Raw genomic sequence first — 20537 nt, forward strand, 5'->3', positions numbered from 1 at the left:
GTCATAGAAGGAAAGGTAGGACTCCTTTACCTATTTTTCAACAGTCAAAAATGTTGGAATTAATTGTTCTTTAAATGTTTGGTAGAATTTGTGTGTAAATTTATCTGGTTCTCAGGATTTTTTCTTAGGAAGTTCATTTTTATTTTATTCAATTGATGTTTTCTAAGATAGAGTTATTTAGATACTCTATTTCCTCTTCTCTTAATCTCAGAAATTTATATTTTTGTAAATATTCATCCATTACATTTTGTCAGTTTTGTTGGCATATAGTTGGGCAAAATGATTCCTCATAGTTGCTTTCACTTCATCTTCATTGGTTGTGCTTTCACCTTTTCATTTTTGATACCATAATTCAGTTTGAAAGACATTTCAAAGTAAGAAATGATACAGTCAAATGATAAGTTGGATATAGGACACAGAAGAAAGGACATAGAGATTTTTAGCTTGGGAAGATGCTGGTTTTATAAACTTAAATTGGGTAGTTCAAAAAGGGAATAATTTTGAAGGGAGAAAGATAAGTGTCAGGCCTATTGAATTTAAGGATATTACTTGTGTGACTGTGGGAAAGTCCCTTAACTTTTCATTGGTAAAGTGAAGAGGCTGGGCTTGGACTAGGTGACCCCTGCTATTTCTTTCAGCTCTAGGTTTATGGTCCTAAACATATGTCCTGTAAACAGTTGGAAATAGGAATGAATAAGTGACAGACCAAGACTGGAAGTATATATGGCAATTAGATGAAATAATGAACAATATCACTGAATGTGGTAATTATAAACATTTAGAGGAAGAAGGGTTCTATTGGGTCTAATTTAATTCCCACTCCCTTCCCCACTTTGCATATGAGGAAAATGAAGCCTAACCAGCTTGTGACTTATCCAAGGTGATACAACTAGAACAACTGTGACTTGTGACATAGTGTGTTTTCCATTGGACAATCAGATAGGACTTGTTCTTTGCACTTTCTAATATTTTAATATCTAAGGGAATGCTGTGAGTTGTTGAGAACAGCCCCTGAATGGAAGCATTATCTCATATAGCCTCTTAATATCTTTATCATTTGCCTAGGACTATAGATAATACTACTACTACCACCACCATTACTACTACTACTACTACTACAACTACTACTACTACTGCTGCTGTTGCTCCTGCTACTACCACTACTACTACCACCACTACTACCACCACTACTACCACCACCACCACTACTACTACTACTACTACTACTGCTGCTGCTGCTGCTCCTGCTGCTACCACTACTACTACCACCACTACTACTACCACCACCACTACTACTACCACTACTACTACTAGTATTTACATAATGTTTTAAGTTTTGCAAAGTACTTTACAAATATTATCTCATTTTATTCTCATAACAACACTGGAAGGTAGACATTATCATAATCCCTTTTTTCAAATGAGGAAATTGAGATAGAATTTAAATCATTTGACCAGGATCACACAATTAATGTCTATGACTGAAATTGAATGCAGGTTTTCCTGATTCCAAATATTCTTCTGTCTACTACATTACCTAGATGCCTCTAATATAATCATATTATTATAAGATCCAATTCAGTCAACATTTATCAAGTGCCTATTACAGTGTCAGGCACTGTGCTAAGTTGTTGTTTAGTTGTTTCAATTTTGTCCAGCTCACTATGAGCCCATTTGGGATTTTCTTGGCAAAGATAAGGGAGTGGTTTGATGTTTTCCAGCTCATTTTACACTTGAGGAAACTGAGGCCAGCAGGATGAAGTGACTCTGGGGTCACATAGCTAGCAAGTGTCTGAAGCTGGACTTGAACTCAAGTCTTTCTGACCTGAGGCCAAGCACTCTATCCATTGTGACATCTACCTGCCCTAAACCATGGAGAGTCAAAAATGACTGAAATGACCTGAATAACAACATACAGCATTCTAAACTGTGCCAGAAAGCAGTCTCTTCTAATTCAGGAATCCCTGAAGATAGTTTCCTGGTTAATCTTCATAATAAAGTGGATAATGTTTTGATCGTAACATTCTTCTTTGTCATCATCCTCGTTGTCACATACTGGTACCAGAGCACCTGCTTTGTTGGTCTATGACTCACAGATAGAGTTAGCTGACTTCCTGATGTTATAAATAATACTGCTATTCAGAAGATGGGGATGCTACTGGGAGATCTCAGGAGTGACTATTTTAATTAAAAATGTTCTTCATAGGTTCCTTAGAATGTTCCAAGTTCCTCAAAGAGAAGATATAATCCTCCCTATTTCTCACTTGGTGAGTAGATAAAGCAAAAAGTTACTGCGCAATCTCTGAAGCCTAATGACAATATTTACCTCTGTGTGCTAACTTGACACACATAATTATCTGTACTTAAAACAGAAAATAGACTATATTCCATATGTCCCCACCTGTGTATTGTAAATAATATTGTGTCAACATGAAAAGGAGAATAGGGGTGGGGGCCTCAAAGGGAGAGAGACTGTGCTGGACTAATTAATCTCAAGAAACTTTAAAACTGAAAATAAATGTTGCTCTGTATCCCCCACCCCCCAACCCTGTCAAATGTAGGCAAATAATGAAATTCTTCTTAGGACATGGTTTGCCTAATGCAAATGATCAGTTCTCCCACTAACTCCTATGTGATTTTAAACTAGTCATCTGGGACTCAGTTTCCTCATCTGCATAATGAGGGCTTTATACTGATTGCAGTTAAATGTCTTTTCCAGCTCTAAGTATATGACCTATGGAATGCAGGAGGTTTTCTTCCCCCATGAACAAGCAAGTTCAACATCCTCGAAGAAAACAACACTCTCCCACTCCACCCAAAAAGCCCAAAGGTCGGGGAATCCTCCCAAACATCCTAGGAACAGAAGAGCCAGAAGATGAAGAGCTCTATTGCTTATGCTCCCAGCTGTGGTCAGGGTCATGTGCCTAGACATTTTAAACCACCATTGATTAGTTACATGTCTGCCTTTCTTTGAAAACTTCAGAGTTTAGGCACCTTAAGGAAGATGCAAATATATGATGAGGGTCCAAAGGCATCAACTAATGGTCACATTTACTTCTACCAGGTAGAGGATGAAAGAGAGCTGTAGACTATACACTTCAACACTTAGGTGGTAGAGCATGGGGTCTGGAGTCAGGAAGACCTGAGTTCAAATGTGACCTCAGATATTCACTAGAAGTAACCCTAAGTTACTTACCACCTCAGCCTCAGTTTCCTCATCTGTAAAATGGGGTTAATAATAGCACCTACCTCCCAAGGTGGTTGTTGTAAACATTAGATGAGATGACACAGGTAAAGTGTCTTGCAAACCTTGAAGTACTATATAAATACTGACTAATATTATTAAAAACTGATAATTCCTTTGGTCAGACATATATTAAGCACTTAGTAGGCACCAGGCAGGGTCCCAAGCTCTGAGGACAGGAAGAAAGAAAAACAGAATAGTACTTGCCCTCTAGGAGTTCTATTCTCCCTGTCCTTCTCTAGTTCCAGTTGCAGGTAAAGGACATATGAATAAATCTTCAGAGCTTTCTTCTAAAGTTTTCCATGTCCCTTGCCAGCAGATGGAGCATTACAATAGGGTGAATGAGTGATGTACAGTGATGTAGAGCTGAGGTTCACTTGCTGTGTTAAATAGTCAATATCACAAAACCTCAGAAGTGAGGGGTTCTTAGGACCTAAGTGAGAATACTCTCTATGTCAACTGTTATTGAAAGTTGTCTCTGAAACAGACTGACTCTGGCTAATGCTGATCTCTACAGTGGTCCTACATGTTCTGCTACCTAGACAGCTTGATGACTTTGGCAAGAAGGTTTTTATTTCTGTATGTGAGTACAAAAATTACCCAAAGTTCGTCTGCTTGGGTCTGGTGGTCTTGAGGTCAAAAACTTCCTGGAGTTATTATTTTCACTGCAAATCTGGCCATTTTGGAATAGAAAACCACGTCCTTCTTACTTTGCCTATGCCATCTATTTTGACCTTTAAAATAAACTTGTGCTGTTATTATTTTATCCCCATTTTTATAAAGGACAAAGCTGAGTCTAAAAGAAGTTTAGTGACTCACCCCATGGTCACACAGCCTGTAAATAAATGAGGCACAATTAGAACTTGAGTTTCTTGAACTGAAGTCTGACACACTATCCATTGAACCATCTATATGTCTTCAAAATAATTTCAAGTCCTAGTAAATGACACAAGAGATACTTGAACATTTATGTCACAATTAATTAGCGTTATGTAAAACATCAAAAATCAATATATAACATGCTAATTATTCTAATTGTGCATAGCCATATTATAATAGAGTGGAATAAATATGATCACTTGCATCAGCATATACATATCCAAAAGCATGAGTGATAGTGAACATATTTAGACTAAAACACAAGTTTGTACTATATAGCATAGCATATAAATTAATAGCACATGAATACTGTTGCATATTAGTATATGTAATAGTAAGAAAACATGTATATGTTAGAAATCATAATATAATCCCAATAGCATATTGTGTAATAAAAACATGCCATATAGGGCTTTTGGGGTTTTTTGGACTGGACTGTGATTTCACTAATATGTAAAATTTTTATCCTTCCTTCTGTTATTATGATCCTCTCCCTTGGTTTACCTGTATGAGAAATGGATTTATATTTGGTCTTCTTTCTTAATCTGTTGATTTTGAAACTTCTCTCTTGTATTTTCCTCCCTCGCACTGGAATTTCTCTTCACGTTTTTTAGCACCTCCCGTTTTCATTCGTGGACTCCAGGGTTGCTGGGCACCCTCAGTCTTCTATTGGGGTTTTGTGGGTCTTTCTTGGTCTGAGTTCCTGTACTTAAGTTACTTCTTAGGGAGTCGTGACCCTAATGGAGTTCCTTGGCTCCATTCACTCAGGCCCATGCTTGGTTCCCCTGTGGGTGCCAACATGTTGCTGTCTTCTGTTCTTTCTTGTGAGTCCTATCTCACCGCACTACCTCCTATTCTTTAAGTGTCTATGTAGAATTGAAAGATAGGTAGCTAGATTAGATAGATATATAGAGATACATGTCTATAGATAGACATAGAGAGATATCTTCTGGTCTCTCAGTCTCCTTCTCTCTCTCTGTCTTTTTCTGTCTCTCTATCTTTCTCTGTCTCTTTCTCTTTTTGCTTCTTTCAGGGTAGAGGAGAGATGAGGTGCCTAGAATCACTACCGTAAGGGATGTCCTCATCTGACCACACAAGCTTGTGAACTTGCTTGTGTTCGCTGAGAGGAAGAGCCTGGTTATAACTGGGAGTAGTAATCCTGAATGAGAGAGCCAAGTACTAAAGTTCTCTGGTGGTTTTTTACCTTGTGTGTAGAGTTGGGGGAATCTATCTTCTTGTTTTGTGTATTCAGATTTAATTACTCTAGATCTGGTGAATAATTCCTTTCCTTTGAAGTTGGAGACGCTTATAGAAAGCAACTCTTTAGTCATCTTTCTAGCCACATGACTAGTCCTGCTATGGGGAACTCCCTCTACCTGTGCAGATCAGTACTTGTTCAACTTATAGTCATTGAGAGTTGCCTGGGGCATGAAGAGGTTGTGATTGGCAGAGTCATAGCCACTATGTATCAAAGGTAGAACTTGAACCATGATCTTCATGGCTCTGAGGCCAGCTCTCTCTATAAACCAAGGCGTGCTGACTCTCATAAGTCATATACAACACACAATGATATATGAATGACACATACAAAGAACATATTATCTGTGCTTCCACCACGGGCATCATCAAGCCATGTGTGTAACCACTTCTCTCATTTTCTCTGATGTATCAAAAGTGAGCTTGTTCACTGGTTGAATAGGGCTGGTGCTTCTGGCATGACACTTTTAACTTGCAAGTGACCCAGGCCAATTACCATTATCCACAAACCTACAGTGCTAACCCTGAGGTTATGGCTGACTGAGGTTGGTTATTACCATCTCTGGTCTCTATGGATTGTCCTCTATTCCCTAGGGTCCTGTACAGCTAGAACATTAAGAAACAAAAGAGCATCCTCAGGGTTTAGTTCTTTTGTCTTTTCTAAACAGAAAACTGATGGGTAGGATAGATAAGTGGTTGAATTCCTTAACCATTTGGTGGGAATGTCACTTAACCTTGTTTGCCTCAGTTTCCTCATCTTCAAAATGAGCTGGAGAAGGAAATGGTAAACTGTCTCAGTATCTCTGCCAAGAAAATCCCAAATGGGGTCACGAAGAGTTGGACACAACTGAAACAACTGAACATTTGATGGGTACCAACACTCAGATTTTTCCTCCCTTGAATCATCACCTTGTTTAGTCTCTGTATTTATTGACCATTCTCTTCACTTCAGAGTCCATTTGAACAACTTCCATCATCTTGTTTACCAGAGTTAAATTCCATATTAATCAACAGTTGATACAATGCATTGTCTTTGTGGACCCCAATCACTTTCTGGGGCTCTTCTAGCAAGTTGCCTAATCTTTCCAACAACTTGGTATTGGATGGCTTTCTAATGATATGCTATCTTGCTTACAGCCTAAGACTTCTTAGCAGAACTCTGTCCACTTGCTGAAGCTCTTGACAATGATCTAAAGCATCATATGGTAGCTTATTTCTTTTAAGAGTTTTTCTGAGATGGGGTCAAGATTAATCAATATCTCCTTCCCTGCACCCCACCAACCAGTGTCTCAGCTAAGAGATGTTACTGGTTGTGAATCTCTACATCTTTTCATTTTCTGAAACTCCACAGCATGTTGGTACTCAAATACAGTTCTTGCCCAGATATTAGCCAGTGTGGGATAAAACAAGTGGCATCATGTTGACTTCATTTAGTCTTTTGCACATGCCTTAGCACCTCCAGCATGTTCAACAGTATGTTATGGAAACCCTCAAGTTATAGGTCTCTCTGGAGTTAATAAGGAGTATTTTTATCTCTATCTTGGTCACAATGGATCCTGGCAGGAAACCTACTGAGGCAATTTTCTTATTTTTGATTAGATATGTTTGTGCTTATGAGGAGAAATGATCTACCATTGCTAGGATATTGCTTATATTTTTCACATCTCTCTACATAGATAAATAGTCTGTAATACAAGCTCCAAAGGTTTGTGACACATTGGAAGCTGAGCCCCATCAAAAAAAAGTGCAGTTGACAGTTTAAAACTTTCACTGAAGGATAGGTTATTAGTATGGAACCAGCCCTCCTTACCCCACTTTATCCTTGTCAATGGAATGTTGGCTTCATAAGGTGTCTGAGACAAGGGATCTTCATCTGCATTCATCTTTCTTGGATTTTAGTATTCACTGTTGGCTAATGCTGCTACCTATGTCTGGCAGGCAGCATCAGGTCAAAATATATCATTGGATTGTTGTCAGTTCATATGTGAAATTGAGATGGATTTATCAGTGACAGCTCTTTTCAAAGCCAAGAACTCCATTTTCTGATAATGAGTCTTGTTTTCAGTAAAGTTCTTTAATTTCAAGAGCACTAGGCTTCTGGGAAACACCATTCTCTTGATATAAGACTGTTCCAAAGCCTTCCAAGCTAGTGTCAGTGTGCAGCACCAAGGGGCTTCTTGAACTGATAGTGAAAATTAAGGAATTTCATGAAACTGTGCTGAGAAAACATTTTCCACCTCTCCCCATGTCCATTTTATTCAACTCACAAAGACTGAACTAGTTTAGAAAAGATTAAGAGATCCGGTTCCCTTTGTCCCACTTTTTCCAGCAACAAGTCATGCCTCCATTTCTCATGGGTCATTATCAACAACATTTATTAAGTATTTACTATTTGCCCAGCATTGTGCTAAGCATTGAGATTACAAAGAAAGGTAAAAGATATTTAAGAAGAAGAGACTATATGGGGAGGTTGTCTGGGAAACTGAGATAACCAAGCAATCAGGCATCATATAGCGCACAGATGGTCAAGGCAAGAGAGAGTGTCAAAAACAAGGGAACCATATAGGAATCAGGAGCCATGTAAGTAACAGAGGTGAAGATTACCAAACCACAAGCCAATTTGTCTCTCAGCATTTCAAATGCTCATTCTACTAAGGCAGTTGCTTCCACATGGTAACAACAATGGATATGAAGTTATGTGCTTGCTACCAGGACCAAATGAGCAACTATAAGACAATTCAATGAGTATGGTACCAGCTCATGCCTACCTCAATCTTCCCAATGCAACCTATCCTCCATCAGCAGCCAAAGTAATGTTCCTAAAGCACAAGTCTGTCCTTATCATCCTCTCTACTCAACAAGTCTCAGTGACTCACTATTACCTCCAGGATCAAATATAAAATGCTGTGTTTGGCATGAAAGCCTTTCATAACCAGGATGTTTCTGGTCTCCCTTCACTTTACTCCCTTTCTCATTCTCTCCTGTGTAGAACATAAGGCTTCTTGCTATCCCTCCAAAAGGATATTCTGTCCCCAGACTTCTTACTTTTTTTCAGGTTATCCCTCAAGTCTGGAATTCTCTTCTGCCTCGTCTCTCCTTCCTAGATTTCCTGAATTCCTTCCAAAATTTAGATTTCACTTTCAGGAGGCTTAGCTTCCTTCACTTCATTCCTGTATCAGCAGGAACCCTGACATATACAGGAGGGCCTACTATACAGGTTCTTAGATCTGTTTCTCTAAAAGGAAAGCAACTTTTGAGGGATCAACAACCACTTTAATCAAGCACATATATCCTTCACTTAGTTCAGGGGAAAAGTCAGCACCCTGAATTTCAGAGAAGGTACAAAGAAATAATGATCAACAGACAGAGCTTCCAACTGCCTGACTGTAAGCAATACATACATCACAGATCAACAGATAGATCCAACTGCCTGACCATACATACATGGATACATACACAGTTACCAAAAAGGGAAGCACCAACATCTGGGTTTTCAAACCAGGGGGCTGCTTAGTGGTTGCCCAGAGTCTCATCTGGCACACAAACTTTCTTCAAAAAACTAAGACCCAAAATAAAGCCTTACTTCAGAGTATTTATACACTTTTCAGATCAGGAAGCCAGGATCCTCTGACCCAGTGCCTCAATAGAAGTTAACAAAAGATATTGAGGTTTATTAATGGGCCAGGAAGATCCTTAACTATTCCCCCTACCCACCATTAACCTGAAATTACCATTACAATTCTTACCCCTTCCCTTAGACATGACCTCCCCCACTTCCCAGTTTTGTTGTGGGGATCAAATGAGATATTTTCTGAAAGCCCTTTTGAAACTGTTAAGTACTAGATCAATGCTAGCTACTGTTGTTATTATTTACACATTTTATGTCTTGGTTGTACATAGCTATTTGCATGTTGTCTTCCTCACTAGAATGTGAGTTCATTGAAGGCAGGGATCATGTTTTTGCCATGTTTTGCATTCCCAGAACAAAGTCCAGTGCCTGACACATAATAAGTGCTTCTTGATTAACTGCTGACTAATAGCAGCTAGGTGACTCAGAAGATAGAGTGCTGGGCCTGGAGTCAGGAAGACCAGAGTTAAAATCAAGCCTCAGACATGTCCTAGTTGTGTGATTTTGGGCAAGTCCCTTAATCTGTGTTTACCTTAATGAACTGAGGAAGGAAATGGAGTGGGAAGACCACTCCATGGACAATATGGTTCATGGGGTCATGAAGAATGGGACACAACTGAATGACTCAATAACAGCAACCACAAATGGATTAAGGCTATTGTATCTCCATCATCAGTTCCCTGGGCTATTTCTAGTGCACATAGAGCACCAAAGGTAGACAATAATGTCAAAGAAGTCTTGATGAGGATGCAACACCTGTCAGATAAGAATCTTCTTACATACTTTCTGGTTGACACAGAGGCCAGTCCCAGGGGCCTAGCCATTCCAGCACCTTCAGGTGGGGCCAGGTGAACTCTTATACAAATGTTATAACTGTAATATAACAGTAAATATAATCTGGCTGTGGTGGAGAGGATGGGGTCAAAAATAAAGGCATATCCTCTAGAGATCTTGCTTGTGGTCTAATGCACTTGCTCAGGAGTGGGGAAGCTGCAGCCTTGAAGCCACATGTGGCCCTCTAGGTCCTTGGGTGAGGTCTTTTGACTGAGTCCAAGTTTTACAGAACAAATCTTTTTATGAAGGGGATTTGTTCTGTGAAGTTTGGATTCAGTCAAAGGGCTGCACTTGAGGACCTAGAGGGCCACATGTGGTCTCAAGGCTGCAAGTTCTCCACCCCTGATTAGTCCAATCCTCTCATTTTACACTCAATAACCATTAAGCACCTACCCTTTGCCAGTCAATGGAGATTCAACCGCAATTGAGGACCTGCAGGGTCACATATAGCCTCAAGGCTGCAGATTTCCCACCACTGGGACTTGCTAATGTCCTATTAACCAAGAAATTCATGTAGAATATTGGCCCATGTGTTGCTGAGACAAGCCAGAGAAGAGAGGAAGCTCCTTTTGTAGAGATTATTCTGCCCAACCAAACAGTGAGGAGTGCAAACGTATGCTTCCTGGGCTCAACAGGGGAGCAAAGGCACCAATTCCCCTGCATTCTAATGCAATTTGAAGGACCCCCACTGGTATTTTTCTCCTCTGCCATTTTAGCAGTTCATGCCTGGGCTGATTATCAAATAGCTTTATTTATAGAGAATCAGCACTTCTGAAATATCTGCCTGTTCTATTTATCTTCTGCAGAGGTGCCAGTTTGCTATAAATATAGGAATTGGTAATTATCACTAGAACTCATCATTAAACATAGAAAGTGGATAAATACAGAACAAGAATGCAATGCATTTTCTTTTAAATTGGAAGTAAAAGCAGAAAGCATGTGTTTGAGGATCCATGATGAATGTGGCTGCCCTCCTCTCTAGGATTTCAGCAGGGCAGGCCCTGCCCTATGTTATCAGAATCAAAAATGGCTAACTGTCCTCAGGGCCAGACTAAAATATCTTGGGGACTGTGTCTTGGCAAGTGTTTCCCAGAAGATGTTTATGTCCCCAGTAAACCCTTATTTCACCCTTCCCCCTCCTTACTGCTTGTCCCTTTCAGTTCTCCCTCATAAACCAGGAGCTCTTCGTGCCTTAGTTCATTTGATTTAGGATCAAATGAAAAAAATGTGTGATATTTATAAAGCATTTAGCGCAGTGTCTGGGTATACACAGTAGGTACTTAATAAATGCTTATCCTCTTCCCTTATTCTTATCCAGAAAGAAAGTTGAACTAATAAACCTTTTTGTATAAAGATTTCTTTAAAAGAAAATTTTATTGATATCTTTTGTTTTTACATCACTTACATTTTCTAATATAACCCTCATCCCCACCTCCTATAGAGCCAACCTTTATGAAGAACAAACAAAAAAACCAAGAGAGGGGAGAAAACAAATCAGTGAAATTAGAAAAAGACTGATATGATAAGCGATGTTCTATATCCAGTCTTTCACTTTTGCAAAGAAAGTTGGGAAGATGCTTTCTCACATGTTCACTCTTTGGGGTCAAGCGTAGTCATTATAATTTTATGGCATTCAGTTTCAATTGTTTTAGGGAATATTTTTTTTTTAATCTGGGGATTATACAACAGCATTTATTTCCTTTATATTTTGTGTTTTTCTTTCCAATCTCTTTGCTGTAAACATTCATTGTATATATTGTTTTCCTGGTTCTGCTTACTTCTTTCTACATTTGTTCAATAAATCTTCCCAGGATTCTCTGATTCTTCATATTTCTTGTTTTTCATGACACAATAATACGAGATCTCGTGGTATAACTAAGTTTGTAATTGTTGTTCAGTTGGTTCCAGTCATGTTCAACTAGTCATGACTCCATTTGGGTTTTTCTTGGCAAAGATACTAGAGTGGGTTGTCATTTCCTTCTCCAGCTCATTTTACAGACAAGGAAACTAAGGCAAACAGGGTTAAGAGAATTGCTCAGGGTCACTCAGCTAGTAAGTATTTGAAGTCTGATTTGAACTCACAAAGATGAGTCTTCCTGACTTCAGGCCTGGCACTCTATCTCCTGCACTTCCTGGCTGTCTCATGTGGTTCACTGTTTTACCATTACCAAACACTTTCGTATATATTATTATTTAGTGGCATGGGAGAAGGGAATAAGTAATTCATATAAAGCCTATAATATACCAGGCACAGTACTAAGTGCTTTTACAAATATCATCTCATTTGAGACTCAGAACAACCCAGGGAGGTAAGTGCTATCATTATTTCCATTCTATAGATGAAGAAACGGAGACAGTCCAAGGTTAAGTGACTTACCCAGGGTCCCACAGCTTATATATGTCTGAGATCAGATTGGAACTCAAGTCTTCTGTGTTTCAGGCTCACCACTCTGTCTACTGTGCCTCTGGTTGCATCCAATACTATCCTGGAAGAGGCAAGATATCTTTGTCTTTTGCAAGTTCTACCAAGGAGATTTGGTACTATAGCCAGCTGTGTGGAGAGAGGCATGGTTAGAATACTGAGGGGCCCAGCATAGGGTGATGAGTGAGAGGGAACATTAATCCAGCAGGCAGGAAAGCACTTGTTCCTGTTGTTATGAAGTAAAAAGTAGGAAAGGTTGGGACAACCTCTCCTTCCACGTTTTGATTGGCTTCCTCTGACCCTCGACCCTGGGGTTTTCATTCCTCTGCTCTACTCCTAAACATAGTAGCACTGTCTAGGAGCAGGCCCTTTCCACAGAAATGAAAACATCTCAAGGTTGTGAAGGTGCCTGCTGGTGTCAGTAGCTTAAGACTTTCGAGTTCATTCTCACCCCTGATGCCAAGTAAAAAGGGCATTTGCTTGGCATTGGGCATGAAAAAGAAGTATTTAGCTATTGCTTGGGGGACAAATCAGGATGCTCATATTTCAGTCAGCTTCAAGGAACATGCAGAAAACCAGTTGTGTCTTGTTGAGCTTAAGTGGGCCAACTGGAAAGGTATTTATTTATTAAGTGTTGGGTCATGGTCCAGGAACCCAAATCCCAAATACAAAAGGGACTCAACACCAACCTTCAAGGAACTTACATTCTTTCTTGGAAATTTTTTGTCTTTTTACCTTTCCTTCTTTTCCCACTTTACCCTAGCTTCCTCCCAAAGAGCTGTCTCTTATAACAAAGAATGTAAAAAAGATGGTGTGGTCAGAATCCAGCAAAACTAAACAACGTATCACAAAAGTCTGACATCATATGTAGTGTTGCATTCCTTTAACTCACCACCTTTTCAAGGAAACAAGAGAGCTGCTTTCTCACAGCCCTTCTTTGGGACCAACCTGGGTTATTATAATTTTACAGTTTTAGTTTAGATTTTTCTTTTAGTTCTTTCTATCTATAGCACTGTATTCATTGTGTATATTGTTTCCTTGATTCTCCTAAATTCACTCTGTATCAGTTCACCTAAGTCTTCCCAGGCTTATGTGTATTCATCATTTCTTACTGTGCAGCTGTACAATATTGCTTCCACGGACCACAGCTTGCTTAGCTATTTCCCAATCAGAGGATCTTACATTCTGATTGGCAAGATAACATTTAAAAGGAGTACGGAGCAAGGAAGGGAGCTATTTTTTGCCTGGAGAGCCATAAGCAAGAGCGAATAGAGTCCCAACCAGTTCTCATAAGTCTTCTCCATCTTCTTCCTTTTTGTCTTTGCTTGTGAACTTTGACTGTGTTTCTTACCTTCTCTTCTCTCTAGATTTTTGTGACATTGCTTCCCTGATTTTAACCTCCCCCTAGGTCTCTTTTCTGGAGCTGCATCTAGGTCCCCTATGCTAACTGTGAGCATCCCCCCTAAACCCCCAATGCACTGGCCTGCTCTACTGTTCTCTTCTCCTTCTGTACTTTTCCAATGAGTGATCTCATCAGAATCCATGGATTCAAGGATCATCTCTATGCTAGTGATTCTAATATATCTACGTAGCCCTAATCCCCCTCTTCAGCTTCATTCTCACATTTCCAGGTACCCACTGGGACATCTTGAACTGAATATCCCATAGACATTTTAAACTCGTTATGTTCAAAATTGAACTCATAAATTATCTTTAACTTTGAGTCCTCTATGCTTCCTTATTTCCATATTATTCCCTACGGTGCTTCAGGTCACCCAGGCCATCAAACTCTGTGTCATCCTCTGCTTCTCACTCTCTCTTATCCTGCTTATATACAATCTGATGTCAAGCTCTCTATTATGGCTTTGCAACAGCTCTCATATAGTCCCCCTTCCCTTCTCTAGGAGTAGCTCGATGGTACAGTGCTGGACCTGGAATCAGGAAGACTCAACTTTGGGAGTTCAAATCTGGCCTCAGACACTTACTAGCTGTGTGACCCTGGGAGAGTCACTTAACCTGTTTGCCTCAGTTTCCTCATCTGTAAAATGAACTGGACTCTAGTATCTTTGCCAAGAAAACCCCAAATGGGGTCACAAAGAACTGACCAACAATGTCTCCGACACTGCTATGACCCTGGTACAGGCTCTCATCACCTCATGATTAGACTGTTGCAACAGCCTTCTGGTTCATTTCCCATCCTCAGTTATCCCCTCAGTCCAATACATCTTCACTCAGCTCTCAAATCGATCTATCCAACACAGGTCTGACCATGTTACCTCCCATTCAATAAAACCTAGTGGCATCCCGTTGTCTCTGGGATCAAACATAAAATCCTCTTCTTAGCTTTTAAAGTCCTTTATAATCTGACTTGTCCCTACTTTATGCCTTTTACTCCTAGTCCTCATAGTCTGGTGTTCCTCAATACTGTTTTTGTTTTTTTTTTTGCTGTTCTTTGCACAAGGTGCTCTGTCTTCTGGCTGCATTTTGAGGACTTCATCCATTCCTGGAATTTTCCATCTCCTCATCTATATTTTCAGGCTTCCCTGGCTTCCTTCTCAACAAAAATCCTACTTTCTGCATAAAAGCCCCTCTCTCTCCCTCAATGCTAATCCCACAGTGATTATCTCCAATTTCTTTGCATTTACATAGTTGTTTCTATTTTATCTCCCCCACTAGATTGTAAGCTCTTTGAAGACAAGGTGTGTTTTTTCCTTTCTTTGTATCCTCATTATTTAGTTCAGTGTCTAAGTACATAATATGGCAGCTAGAAGATAACTTGGATAAAGTGCTGGACCTGGGGTCAGGAAAACTTATCTTCCTGAGTTCAAATCTGGTCTGAGACACTTACTAGCTGTGTAACCCTGGGCAAGTCACTTAACCCTGTTTATCTCAGTTTCCTCATCTGTTGTGTTTGTCCTTTATTTTCGGAGAGGATTATGATATCATAGAAATGATGACATAACTTGCACTTGACTTTGTTTTGAGTGAGGGAGGGCTGTACAAGGTCACTAGCTTTACTTTCTCCTCTTGCATCATCTGGATCCAGTGACCAGATATTCATCAGGATGACTGGAGACTGACCAGGATGCAATGGGAGACCTTGGCTTTTTAGGTTAAGGCTTTTTCAGGTACTCACTTAAAGTGGGGTTATGCCCATTCAGTGAACAGCCCTCTTTAAAAGTAGTCAGGAAGCTGACCTCTTTAATAGAAAAGAAAAAAAATAGATCAATAGATAAATCATACTGGGAGGGGCAGGAGCCTCAGGGTTGTTGTTTTGAAGAGAAACTGTTACTATTGCCATTCACCGTAAGCCAGGAGAGTCTAAAAACAGACATTTTGTGGAGGTTGGGCAGGGACCCATTGTTGTTGAATTCATGGGCTTCGGAGTGAACTAAGTCTAGGGTTTTAGGGGAAGAAAAGAAGGAAAGAGATAAGAAAGATGATAGGAAGGAAGGAGGAAAGGAAGGAAAGAAGGAATCTAGGCAGTGTACCCCAAATTAACTGGGAAGCTTCTGGCCATCAAAATTTGCCTTCTTTTGGAGAGAAGGAGGGGAAAGGGCTAGGCTGAGAGAGAGGATGAGCTAAGTTACCCAGCTACTGGGTCCCCATTCAAGCAGCCAGTCTACTCACAGGTTGTGTTCATCCTTCGTTTTTGAAGAGGACCATGACATAAAAGAAATGATGACGTGACTTGCACTTGGCTCATCTGTAAAATGAGCTGCAGAAGGAAATGCCAAATGAGTCCAGTATCTTTGCCAAGAAAACCCCAAATAGGGTCATGAAGAGTCAGATGAGACTGAACAACCAAAACAAAAGCACATAAATAAATAAATGCTTATAGGCTTGACTTGACCCTTTTCAGAAACAATCCTACTACTGATTTTATTACTATTCTTAGAACAAGAAGTAGAAATGAGTGGAGCTACCTGTTGGGGTGGCAGGGCAAATGGCAAGATACCTGGAAAGATGGAGGGATGGAATGTGAAGTGTGGTCTGGGGTCAGTAAGATGTGGTGTTAGATAAGTTTGAATTGGCTCACCAGTCAGGACAGCTCAAACCCAAGGAGAGGTGTCAAAGCTGAGTAGATATGTTTTCAGGGAAAGAATAGTAGGGCTTGCTTTCTAGAGGTCTTGTCAGCCAGGTCCTCTGCCAAGTAGGACAAGCACATTGGCAAGGTAGGTCACAAGAGAAGTGGTCTTTCCCTTGAAACTTACCTTTCTTCTCCCTGATGAGTGGTGAGAAGCTATATGGCTATAGATCACTCCATTTGAATCAGCTGGTCCATTTGAAAGAGATGCCACTAGGGTCATATTCTGCCTTAGTCTTAAGGGAAAGGCTAAATAGAACCACATTTGGTGCTCCCAAAATGAGTGTCTTTGGGTTTTGTTTTTTTTTTTTGCTAGAATCCACAAACTAATCTCATGTGGAACAACTTCTCCAGGGTGATGATGAAAAAAGACCTGGAGAGTGTCTCCCCTTGATTGGCCATAGTGTAACGATAGATAATGTTGTAGATACTCAATAAAGTAGATTGTAGATAAAGGTACCTATGCCTACTGTTCTCACCAAAAACCCTTGGTAATAGCATATAAAAATCTAAGCTTTTGTTGCAATATGTTTCTAGGTGGTGCAGTGTATAGAGCATTGTACCTAGAATTGAGAAAGCCTGAGCTGAAATCTGACTTCAGTCACATAATATCTTTGTGACCCTGGGCAAGTCACTTAACCTCTGATTAACTCAGTTTCTTCCTCTGTAAAATAGGGATAATAATAGAACCTCAATCCCAGGCTTGTTGTGAGGATCAAATGATACAATATTTGTAAAGCACTTTGCAATCTTAAAGTATTCTATAAATGCTATGATGAGGGTGTTGATGATGTTATTTTGGTTTTTATCAAGAGGAGTTTGCAAAATATCCAGTTCTGTCTCCATTTCAGATGAAGAGATTGGCCTCTACTTGAAATCCACAGTCTTTTTAATGGGGTAGGGCTGGAGGGGCAGGGAGCGGTGATTGAGCAACTGCAGATTTTTGTGCTCCCAAAAATACTTCCTTAATGGAGACTGTGGCTCCAATTTGGCAGGGGATGCACTCCAGAAATCTCCATTCTGTCTAAACCTGCTGCATTTTTGTTCATGCCTGTATCCACCTTCTTTCTAGTCCCCCTCCCCCAAAGTCTCCAGTGCTCCTTGGTCCAGTGGGCCAACCCCATGCTCATTTGTTCAGCTGTGCTGGGCCCTGTGCAAAACAACAGCTGGGTACAGTGTGTGCAAAGGACTTAAATATTTAGGTCAAAAGCTTTCACTAACCTCGTTGGGCTCAGCTTGTAGAGGACAGGAGGTGAAGTTTGAAATATTTCTTTACCCAAATCTACTTTCTTCCCTAATCTTCTTCACCTAAACCTGCTGTCTTGTATAATCCATGCCTCCTTTCTCTCTACACTCATCCCTTCCCCCAATATACAGTAGTAGTCTATGTGGGGCATTTCATGACATTCTCCATCATTTTCATGTTGGTAGTGTCTTCATGGTCAGTGTAGTATAGTTGAGCTGAAAATCAGGAGACCTGGATTTCAGTGAGGGCCCTTTCACTAATCAGCTATGTGACCTGGCCCACCTTTCTGGGCCTCAGTTTACTCATCTGTAAAATGACATTTGACTCGATGCTATCTGAAGCCCCTTGAAGAAATATTATTGTGTAATCCTGTGACCAAATAATCTTTGAGGTCCTCATATTATAAGATTTGTGGTCCCGGCACTGGACATAAAAAGAGGCATAAACCATGGTCTTGTTTTGGAGGAAGCTTAATATTTCACTGGGGAAGCAGAATGGAAGCAAAAAGATAATTAACAATACAAAGTTTCTTTTCATTACTTAGTGAGCAGTTCAGTAAGCTTTATAGATATTCACAGGCTAGTGTCAAATAATCAACAAGTTGTTATTAATCACCTACTGTGTGCTAAGCAGGGGGCAGCTATATGGCTTAGTGGATAGAGTGCCAGGCCTAGAGTAAGGAAGATTCATCTCCCTGATTTCAAATCAGGCCTCAGACATATGCTAGTTGTATGACCTTGGGCAAGTCACCCTGTTTGCTTCAGTTTCCTCATCTGCAAAATGAGCTGGAGAAGGAAATGGTCAACCACTCCAGTACCTCTGCCAAGAAAAAGCCAAATGGAGTCACAGAGAAAAAAATGAGTGATGAATGCACCAAGAACTGTGCTAGATATTGGGGATATAAAGAAAGACAGAAACAGTTACTGCCTTCATGGAACTTACATCCTAATGGGAAAAACAACAAGTGTATTGAAATACACACAAATAAATGCAAATGTGAAGAAAACAAATACGAATGAATACAAAATAGTTAAATGTAAAATAATTTGGGAGGAAGGTACTAGCAGGAAGAGAAGAAATCAGGAAAGGCTTGAAACTTGAAGGAAGGAAGAGACCCGAGTTCAAATCTTGCCTCAGGTACTTAGTAGCTCTGTGACCCTGGACTAGGCACTTAACCTCTCTACCTCAGTGTAAAGTGGGGATAATAACAGCAATTGACTCAAAGGATTATTGTTAAATTACTTCAACAATAACAATGAAGTTTTGATAATGACTTGTTCTTGCTCACAAATGTTCAGAAACTCCCTAGGAGCTATCAGTAAATAAGTCTAAGATCCTTAATCTGTTATTTAAAGTTCTCTACTATCTGCCTCTATCCTACTTTTCTTAGCTTTATCTCCACTCATTAACCCATAAACAAATCTCACACACACACAGACACACAGACACACACACAGACACACACACAGACACACACAGACACACAGACACACACACAGACACACAGACACACACAGACACACAGACAGACACACACAGACACACAGACACACAGATACACACATACACACACACACACACACACACACACACACACACACACACACACACACACACACACACACACACCCCTTAAGTGCCTACCATGTACAAAACTGTTCTAGGCTCTAGAGAAGATCTAGGGTTTAGATGAGATGTGGTTCCTGACCTCATTTACCTTCTATAAGAAGGGATCTGATTCATATTCAAATAAATATGAATAAAAAAAGGTATGATGGTGTGGACTGTGGAAGGTCTAGAATGTAGGCTAAAGAATTTGAACTTAATTTGGTAGGCATGAAAGAGCCACTCAAGGGTTTTCAGTGGGATTCTTGCTTTTAAAAAAGGGGGACATGACAACACTGCCTTATTTCATAGGAACAGTTTTGGACATTTTTCATATGACGCAGCTATCAAACCTATATTGAATTTATAACCAATAAGCATAAATAGTGCTTTGAATTTTGCGTTCCTTTCACCTTGGACAATTCCATTTCCATGCATTTAGCCAAAGTGTTCTACCGACAGCTCCCTAAACACACATTGTCTTTCTGAATCCATGCCTTTATTAAGGTCTTCCTTTCCTGTGGAATTTTACCCTTGCCTTATCTCTGGGGTAAATATAAGCCACTTCCTTTGAGGTCTAGTTAGAAAACTAACTTGTCCAGGAGGCCTTCCCTCAAAGTAAAAGGAATTCTTTTACCTCTGACCTCTTATGTAATTTAGTAGCCGGTAGAGAGTTAGGAAAAAAACTGAGTTCAGATACTTTTCCTGATATTTACTGGTCATGTGGCTATGAGCAAGCCATGTAAGCTCTATGTGCCTCAGTTTTCTCATCTGCAAAATGGGAATAATACTTATTTCACAAGGTTGTTTTGAAGCTAGAATGAGATTATGTATATGTAAATCACTTTTCAGACTTTCAAACCACTGTATAAACATTTCTTTATAAAGTCCTTTTCCTAGATCAAGGAGAAGGTCTGGGTTCTTGAAAGACCTGCCAACCAAGTGCGTTTATCCAATAATAATTTTTTAATATTCCATCTTTCGACAGGCCTCACAATGCCTATACTTTTTTTCATCCTCAATTAGTCAATTCCACAGCTCCTCAGGACATTCCTAGGGTCACCTCTGCTATGACCACATTCTGTTGCCTTCCTATTCTTAACCTTTCCGTGTACTATTCCCTGCTCTCTTAGTCCTTGTTCCTATGTCTCATTTGTGCATATGCCTTGCCAAACTCCAGACACGGACAGCTCCTGACATCTGTTTCCTTTGCTCCTGCTCTCCAGAAATTGGAGGAAGTCATGAAACCATCTGATTAGATCCACTACACATTTGCATTATCTAATCTCAATTGGATCCTCACTGCAGCAAGGCCATGCTTCCATTTATCTTTAA

At 40.0% G+C, this 20537-nt stretch overlaps 1 long non-coding RNA gene across 1 annotated transcript in view; it reads left to right on the top strand.

Annotated features, from left to right (window-relative positions):
* The first annotated feature begins 15323 nt into the window (after positions 1-15323).
* The window catches only part of LOC140527841 (uncharacterized), a 31082-nt gene continuing 25868 nt past the window's right edge, over positions 15324-20537 (top strand). The window contains exon 1 of the long non-coding RNA XR_011974946.1: positions 15324-15392. This is a non-coding gene — a long non-coding RNA (uncharacterized lncRNA). The remainder of the gene's footprint in view (positions 15393-20537) is intronic.

Source organism: Notamacropus eugenii, chromosome 1, assembly GCF_028372415.1.
Source record: "Notamacropus eugenii isolate mMacEug1 chromosome 1, mMacEug1.pri_v2, whole genome shotgun sequence".
Taxonomy (NCBI): Eukaryota; Metazoa; Chordata; class Mammalia; order Diprotodontia; family Macropodidae; genus Notamacropus; species Notamacropus eugenii.